This window comes from Halyomorpha halys, unplaced genomic scaffold (genome assembly GCF_000696795.3).
Source record: "Halyomorpha halys isolate HHAL.00 unplaced genomic scaffold, Hhal_1.1 Scaffold1971.1, whole genome shotgun sequence".
Classification (NCBI taxonomy): domain Eukaryota; kingdom Metazoa; phylum Arthropoda; class Insecta; order Hemiptera; family Pentatomidae; genus Halyomorpha; species Halyomorpha halys.
The window spans coordinates 58,515-68,376 of record NW_027106173.1 but is presented as its reverse complement, the minus strand read 5'-3'; the positions used below and the strand labels follow the sequence as shown (position 1 = coordinate 68,376).

The following is a 9,862-nucleotide window of genomic DNA, read 5'->3' as shown; positions in this document are numbered from 1 at the left end:
TATTAATTATAGCATTAAGTTTTTTTTTTTTTTGAGAGGTGAGAAACCGATTAGGAAAATAATATCTCAAATTGAAAATGTACCTGATTAAGATCAAGTATTATGTCAAGCATGTTGAAATCGCTTTGGTGCTAAAGTTTAATCATACCATTAAATTATATTTTATACAATTACATGTGTTGTTATATAAAAACAAAAATACTATCATGGGGATCTCGAGGCGAAATTAAAACGTTTGATAAATTGATGTATAGGGAGATGGTCAGGGTTGCAGTCAAAAGAGAAATAAAAATAGTTTACAACTATTTTTATTTCTCTTTTGACCGCAACCCTGACCATCTCCCTATACATCAATTTTTACGGTCAACTATACATACATATATAGAGTTTGATAAATTGCTGTGTACGATTCATCTTCAGGATCCCTAGGGATGCCCATGTTTCCCTTTTTTATGCAGAGTTGAAGCGGCTTTATCTTTCCTACCGTCGTATTTCCTGGCATCTTTCATCTTATCCAATCCCGCCGTCCTTCATACATCCCTGAGCTCCTTCAATTCAAATCCTCTATTCGTTCCCGGTCTTCAGATTTATACACAAGGGCCCACCAAACCGTTGCTTTCGATAGATCTTTCTAATGAAAGATAATGATAATCCGAGCCTCATCCTTATGGAACTCCATCCCTTCCAACATCCGTCGCTCCAATACCCTCCCGACCTTTAAATCCCGCCTGTTCAATCATTTCTTATCCATTCAGACCCCATAAAATTGTAAATATGTATGTTTACTATTATATCATTCTTAATTATTTATACATCGTTTTCTTTTCTCTTTTTTATTTATTCATTTTTTTTTAATTGTTCAACTGATAAAAGTGAGAAAGTAACCTATAATTATTTTTTATAATGACTTTATATTTCATTGTACTTTTTCTTGTTTAAGTATCTTGGAGGCTCCTCGGGCCTCATCTATTGATTTCTCTGTATTATTCTAAAGGGACTTGTCCCAGAATAAATAAAATATTATTATTATTAAATAAGTTATTTCAACTTATTCGTGTTATATTTTGACTGCACCCCCCAACCATCTCCTATTTGCTAGACAATATAATTATATTTCGTGGAGTATCTTGGAAATGGAAATATATCTTCTTTCTGGATTATCCTGAAAATACATAAAAATGTGGAGTGAAAACATATCCCTTTTTTTTTTTTTTTTACAAATGTAATGTGCATGTTAACAGCCAATTTGCCCCCATCCTCCTACTACCCTGTTGATACCTTATATCCGCCTTTAGCTTTCCTACATTCAGAAAGAACTATGTCCTATTTTGTTCACTATTTTCCTTGACCTTTATTTTATTTTCCATCTTTTAGTGTGTTCTGTATTTTATATTTCTTGGTTACCTACTTCTATAGTTGTATAAAATTTTATTTGGAGAAAATATTTTTCTCTTTAGATTGAGGTGTTGATAGTTGACCGTAGATTAATGCTTGAAGAAGTTTGTGGGGGGGGTGCGGTCAGCAAAGAACAACATAAATAAACAAAACCATATTTATTTATACATATGATGAAGACCTGAAACTCAGGTCGAAACGTCGGCATAAAATAAATAAATATGGTTTTGTTTATTTATGTTGTTCTTTGCTGACCGCACCCCCCGACAAACTTCTTCAAGCATTTTTCTCTTTACTAACACAAGATCAGAAACAAATATTTTCAGTCTTAAATAAATTAAATATTTAATTTATGAAATTGTTTTTCATTAAGGTAGTTTCAAAATAAAATTAAAATAAATTTTTACAGCATATATTTTCTCTGAAAATGAAAAAAAAAAAATGTAATAAACAACAAATATATATACATAGCAATGCCTGACTTAACACATTAAAAGATAATACAACTACTGTTATGTCATTTCAATACGTTCTGATGGAATGAATATACTATATGAACTATAAATTTGTACATTATTTGAATATTAATTAGACACTAAAGAAAAAAAAAATCAGAAATAAAACAAAAAGTCAAGTAACACAATATATATAATAACAGTAAACATTTACACCTTATGACAATAATCTAACAATTAAACAAAAATAAATGCAATTGACATTATCTATAGTTAATATTTTAACAAAGTTTTAAATATTAAAAATATAAATATTCATTCAGGGGAGGATTCAGAAGCCAATCAGTCTATAATTAATTTCAATTTTAGTTGCATTTCAATCTTACAAGCTCGTTTTTATTAATCAAGTAGATATATTGTTTCTGATCCTTTCCATCCAATAGACTAATTTCTTTTTATCTACTAATAAAACAATTTCTTTTCAGAAATGACTCAGAATATTTTAAATAAATAAATAGAATTTTTTTTTTTCATTTTAAGCTGAGTGATCTCCTTAATTAATTTTATGATTCCTCCTAAGCAGAAACGGACAAAAATTAGCTATAGCTATAGTTATAGTTCAACTATAGTTGAAACCAATTGACCCTTCTTCATGAATGAGCCATTGATAAATAAATATCGTATCCGTGCAAATTTCAACAATAGCTAATTTTTTTCACAAATATGCTCTCAAGGGTATTTTAAGATAGCTCATAAAGCATACATTTTTTTTTTTTTTTTTTTTACAAAAACTATAATCTGGTCTATAACCTTCCAGGCGTGGAAACTTACTTATATCCAGCACATCATTTTTAATACGAATGTAAATCATTGCCCATCAATACTAGATTCAATCCATTAATGGGTTCTGCTAATGTAATTATTGTTCAGTTTAGAATCTTGCCAGATATAAGTAGCACAAGTCGAACATTTTCAACTAATGAATTAAGTTAGATTAAGAAACAAAATTGGCAACTGGAGGCTCCTATATTATGATTGTGGTAATAAAACCAAATTTCAAGTACATTATATTACATACAATTCCCACAAGTAAATTAATTAACTATTACAAATATAATACATTGTTTTTTTATAATTAAATAAATCTATTTAAAAGTTAATGCTTATTTTACAAAAAAAAATTGAACAGAGGAAACAAATAAGGATACAAATTAAACATACATTTTCATCTTCTTAGATGGGTTAAAAGACAAATCTTCCTCAAGGCCAAATAATGTCTTATGGTTAATGAACTGTCAAACAGCTTAGAAGTATGAAAAGGTTTATAATGGCCAATCATACAGGTGAGAAGCCTCTTCAAAGACACAGGCTTCTCACCTGTATGACGGGCCAATATATTGTTTTCAAATCTCGAGGTGCAACAGATTTAAGGCAGGATATGAAAGAGTTAATCTTCTTCTGGAAAAAAATAATCAAAAATAAGAGTTATTTTTTAATTTTAATTAAAAAAATAAACTAAAAAAAAAAATTAAATTAAAAAAGAGTTAAGATTATTTTAAACATTATTCCAAGCTATTAAAAGTTAACTTATAATATTTAAGAGATATTTCATTGAATCAAGAGTAAGAGTTATCTAGTGATTTTTATTTTTAAATCTAAAAATAAAAATTATTTTATGATTTAGACTTTTCTGATCAAAAAGTAAAAATCAATTTGATTTCATTAAGTTCTGGAATCAAAAATAGCTGTAATTAAGATCTATTATCAGGTTAGTAGAGGCATTTTTATGAAAATATAATCAATTTCAACTATTTGAACTACTAACATATTAAGTTCTAATAATATGTTTCTGGAAGAGTAGATTTCCCATATGAAATCATGAGGTTTTTATAGTGCATGAATATGGGACAGTGGTCCCGAAACATTGTACAATATCATGAATAAATAATAAATAATGCATTAAAAAATGGAAGTGATTAACCTCAAAAAATTTTAAAAGAATATTCCTTTTTTTTTTTTTTAATATTTTGAGAAAGTGGCATTCATTTAGGCCACCTAAGGTTGCCCTAAGCACCCAGTTTGGGACGGGAACCACTAAGCAAGAGTATTGATTTAGTTTAACTTTTCGAATTTTTTTATATATTAGGGATAAATGTATTTTAAAAGTAGAAATTAAAAAGTTTCAGAAAAAGCACTTTCGATAATGCTACAGTGGATACCAATATCAAATATAATAGGTAAGTTAAAATGAATTGATATAGCACTATAATTATTTTAGTTGAATACTTTGTACTCGGCCAACGTAATTGTCAGTTTAGAGAGTATTTAGAAATGAGAGATTACATAAAGTAATCAAATCATAAAAAATAATAGTGTACGCTCCATCTCAATCTCAAAGGAGATGGCTCATTTCCAAGAAGAAAAACTTTTATATTTACGCTCAAATAATAAAAATTTAACATTGACTTTTATTTATTTAAAAAATAAAAATAAAAAAAATCAAATTAGAAATATTACATTTTTGATCTAAAATATAAAAAAATGAGAATAACTCTTATTTATGATTTATATCGTTTTGAATCAGAGCTAAATTCAATCCTTCATTTATAGACAAAATGAGGACCTCGATGAACCTTCTCACCAGTATGACAGTAATGAACATGAATCTTTAAATGAAAAGTTTGTGTTGCATTTTAGTCACAATAAAGATATTTATTATAGGCTTCTTACTTATATAATAATGCCTTAACTTTCTTTAAATTAATAGTTGTGATAGTTCTACTATTCTTACAATGACACTGATGATATTGACTAGATCTCTATAGAGAAGTAATTAAAATACAAATTAAATAAACCCTGGATAGGTAATGTCCATAAACTAACCCCAAAAGTAAGATTTTTTTTTATTGATATTTACAACTGTATAAAAAATACAATAAGTAAATTTGATCATAATGATATGATACAGGATGTAGAGAAACTACCCAGTAGTAGAACTCTAAAAAAAAAAGTAAGATTTAAAAATATATAAAAAAAAAAAAATTACAAAGAACAGTTGTTTAATAATATTCAGAAGAATTCTACACTAAAAGAAAACATAATTAATATTACAATAACACAAAATAAGTATAGCAAAAGATTCTACTTACAATATCTTCTGAGTATAGTATCTCGAGATTCCTATTCATGAAAGGGAAAAATTGAAGGTTAGGAGTAAGCTAAATGAAAAAAAAATGGAAGAGAGGTTATGAACTTACTAATATGAGCTGTAAGCTGATTCTAGAATAACAATGTGTTGTTCAAAAAAATAGAGAGCGGAATTGAATAAATAAAATACTTAACACAGAAGTACTGGAAATAAAGATACAGACATAAATAACAATAATGAGTATTGTACAAACTGAGGTAGAGATCACAATATAATGTTATATAAACCAGGAAGTCCACAGATTGAGAAATAAAATGTTTAGGGCAGGCAACTGATAGAGAGAGTGATCATGTTATGAGAAAAAAGTAATACTCAGTCAGCCCAATAAAATATAGAGGGAAAAGGGTAAGAAAATAATTCAGATGAGCGTCCGGTTAGGGTAAATCAATAACCCAAAGATATTAGCCGACCCCATATATATACGTAACAGATGAAGTTTCTAATAGGTCATGATGTATATAAAGTCTACGAAGCAGTAGATGCATTGTTGCAGAACACACATTCAGAAGAGATTGGCTCCATTCAGCTTTCTGAGCCTTCACACCCTCCTACTCTGCTATCTTTTTATAATTGTATTAATTTTTAAGAATTAGGTTGTATAGAATAGATTTCAATTTTTTTATATCATATTAAAACAATTTTAGCTTACAATCAAATTAAACTATTAGTAGTTTATTATTCATTTACGTTTTAAATAAAAATAAGATCTGAAATAAGTAAAATCAAACCATATTTTTACTTAATCTCAATAATGATTATAATAATTAAAAAAAAAAGTGTTAATATTTTTAAAAAGTAATAGACATTACAAAAATATATATATATTGAGAGATAATGTAAATGTATTAATCATTTTTTAAATAAATCAAAAGGTATCCACATTAAGTCTCAACACTCTTTTATAAATCAACAGTCCAAAATTTTGGCCAATTCGGTCATTTTTAAATATAAATTTACACCTCACATCCAATTATTTAAAAATTGTTTTGCAGGCTATTCTGCCTAGGTCATTAAATAAAGTCAAATTTCATTAATTTTCAAAAGTTTTAATTTTAGATCAACTTACACTATAAATTATCATATAAATAAACTAGTGTAACCTATAGTGTAAGTTGATATAAAATTAAAAGTTTTAAAAATTAATGAAATTGTAACAAAGTACAGTAATTTGACAGTAATTAATGAGCTGGAGAGAATAGCCTGCAAACCGTTTTTTTTTTTTTCTATTCCTGTTTTTAAAATGCACTTATTGATCCCTTTCAGCATGTCTAGGCAATTCTGGTAGTCTAGAGACAATAATTATTCTTATAATAAAGCTATGGGGAATAAATATGTGTGTAAATATCGATTAAAATAAAAAAATGGAACTATTCCTAGCTTTTTCTTTTTCAGTAGAATATTGATTTTTTGTAGTATGTACTAATAAATTATGCATTAATTATGGTATAACTAGGTTATACCATTAAAGTTTTTAATTTTGGTTTTACAGGAGAGTATCTTGATAAACTATGTTGGTTGTCTGTTCCCCCTGGGCCACTGTAGCCTAGACCAAGTCACTTACAGTAGAAGCATCCAGATCTGTCGAGTTTTTTCTAAAACATAAAGATGAAGTAAAGTTAGTTGATACTATATTAAATTTAAGCCAGTTGAATTGAACAAAAGTGCGTTATAGTACAAGTCATAAAAAGAACCAGCTAAGTCGATTTACAGATTTTTATTCATCTGTTTTATTCCTTAACAGTTGTTGCACTAGACTAACACAACTTTTATCACATAATAGTCTAGCAGTAGAAATAATAGTTAAAGAATAAAACAGATGAATAAAATTTCTCCTGAAAGTAATTAAATCACAGGTAATTTAAGTCATTATCAAAGAAATTATTTCACCTCATGACAATCAAGAACAATAATAAAAATTAGAAAATGAAGGCTATTTTGGATTCTATGTCTTAACTAGCTCTATATAATTTTATTTGCATATGTTTTTTAAATACATAAAAAACACTCAATACATATTTTTACCTTATCATGTGTTCAAATAGTTTTATTAATTTGATAACATCAAATTTTAATTTTCACTCCAACTTTTTTAGTAGTTATTTTCAATTTAAACAAAACAACTGTGAAAGTACAAATATATTTCCAATCAAACCTTTTTACGATTTTCTATATAGACGTATAACTTTCTGGGTATTTGGTAAATGGTATATTTGTATCTAAATACAATGAATAGCTAAGTGGAAGAAAATATTATGTAAATTTTAGGAGAAATTAAAAGGAATATTCTTAAATACTTCATTATACATGGTGTCTTACATATTTTTCCAAAACATAAATTCATCGAATACTCCTCATAGCTCTTCAATTATGGACAAGATTTAGGTTTTAAATCAGAGTATTTTAGTTTGTATGTATGCTTACATAAATTTTAGAGGAGTATATATTAAGTTTAATTTTATTTGAACAAAATTAAGCTTTCCATGTATTAACATCATAAATTAAACATTGAAGTTTATTATTAAAGGATTCGGGTGTTTTAAAAACATTTTGAATTTAACTGCAAAATTTTGGTTTTGTTACTTCACAAAAATACAGTTTCTACTAATAATTACTTAATTTTCAAGTTATAATACTTTGAATGAATTTTTTTTTCATTATTGTTTTTAAATATTAAAGATTATGAAAGCCTCAATTTTTCTTTTTAATATTTACTAAGTTATATTTAGTAAATATAAAACAGGCTAACATAAACTTCTAAATATCAGTAGGAAAGAGCTGTCTAGTTAATTCAGTGAACAAGATTATCAGGAATATCCATTGATGTTTGGATTAGAAATTTCCATCAATTAAAAACTAAACCAGATCTAATTTTTCATAAATGCTATAATGAAAAATAAAAAATCAACCAAATAAATTTGTGATTTTTCAATGAATATTAAATAAATTTAAGAAGTTAATATTAATGAGTTTTCTTCTTTTTTTTCAATTTATTGTCCTAGAAGACAGCTATGTATGACATAGTTTTACAGTACACTATATATTAAAAACTAAAATGATCTATCATTAGGATAAATGTTTGGAGACATTGCAGGATAAATGCAAATGCTTAAGTAACCTTTTTCACATGAAAATTATTGTATTTCTGTGCATAAAAATTTCAAAGCTAAGTTTTTGGAAATAAATTTCTAAGCCTGAGCTATATCCTTATAAGATGATAAATTCAATTAAAAGAGAAACTTACATATATGGTCTGCTTCAATTGCATTTTCATCCTTAAAAAAAAATCAATATTGCTCAGACCTAAAAAAATAAAATCAGAGCTGATAAAATATTAAGTATATATAAAAACAATAAACATTAGTTAAAATTTCAAATACTTTACAAAAGTTAAAGATAATTGATATAAGCTAAAATTGAATTGTTCACTCCACAAGCATAGGAATGGATAAAACAATACAAACAATTATTCAACAATTGGGCTAAATTAGTAAGTAACCTATGGGATAAACCACACTTCCTATCCTAAATGGGAAACAAGAATTAAACTCAATAAATCTTAATTCAATGATAAACTATACTAAAACGTATGTTTTAACTAACATTTAGAAAAAAGTTAAAATAGTTCAGCTCATGTGAAGTACTAATAATAAATATATTACTGCTAAATTCTAAACATTTATTATAAATTTAATATATTGTTAGAACAAAGCATATTGATCATTACATCTAGATTTGATAACAATAATATTTCCGATATAATATTTAGGAACTTGAAATTATAATTAATGTGAGGAAAAATTAATTGCCCACGCTTCTCCACAGCAACGAGGCGGTTAGGTTAATGATGCGGTATAAAATACTTGATTAGAATTAATTTTTTTAGTATTCTCTGTAGTGTAGGCAAAGTAACGAAGTAGGGAAATAATTAAGATTACTTACTTTCCAGTAAGTATATACTGGATAAAATTATGGTCTGTACTTACCGAATTCCTAATTCCAACTGATAAAATTCATCGTTTGCTAGCCAGAACCATGCTTCCCTAACCTCTTTGTATAGAAGAGGTTCGAGATGTTGTCTAAGGAAAAGAGGTAAGTGCCAAAGTTTCAAAAAAAGAACTTTTTACTTCTAATTTTTTTTTCCAAGATCACTAAATACATAAAAAATAAGCTCTTCATTAAAAAGATAAACTAAAAAGATTATTCTTTATATATAGTATTGATTCTTTAAAAATCCAATAGAAAGTTTTTCGTTCCTCCTGTAAAATTTAATTGTTGGTAGTTACCAACTTTTTTGCTTTAATTGTTATTTAAACCGTTTTCTTTTCATACAATTAAATTGATAGATTTGGCCAATTAAAGTACAAAAGGTCTTATAGTTGAAAATTGGAGGAGTCTCGCTGGAGACCGCGAGGCATGGGAAAGAGTGGTGGCAGAGGCCCAGGTCCTACAAGGATTGTAGCGCCCAACAGTGAGTGAGTGAGTGATAATAAATATCATAATAAAATATTATATAGATATTAAATAAATTATAGAGAGAGATAAAAGGGTTTATATAAATACATTGAATAAAGGTGTATATAAAGTTATTGAATAAGTATATAGCTGGGTTAGAAAAGTAGAAGGATATTTATTAATGTTATATGGTGAAGATAAAAATAAGTAAATAAGATTTTTAAAACAATATTTTGAATGGAAAAATAAAATTTTTGATCCACAATATTTCAGAAATGGAGTGAGACTATGGGAGGGGGAGGCAGTAAAATAGTCTTAAAGTAAGTGCTAAGTAGCTTTGATGAGCTTTAAG

General features: G+C 26.9%; 1 long non-coding RNA gene across 1 annotated transcript; it reads right to left on the bottom strand.

Annotated features, from left to right (window-relative positions):
• Positions 1–1,791: 1,791 nt before the first annotated feature.
• On the bottom strand, positions 1,792–9,127 carry LOC106690923 (uncharacterized). Its single transcript, XR_001344691.2, has 4 exons — positions 9,042–9,127; positions 8,300–8,358; positions 6,519–6,650; positions 1,792–3,308 (listed from the first exon to the last, which is right to left on the bottom strand). It is a non-coding gene; the product is annotated as an uncharacterized lncRNA (long non-coding RNA).
• Positions 9,128–9,862: the final 735 nt, after the last annotated feature.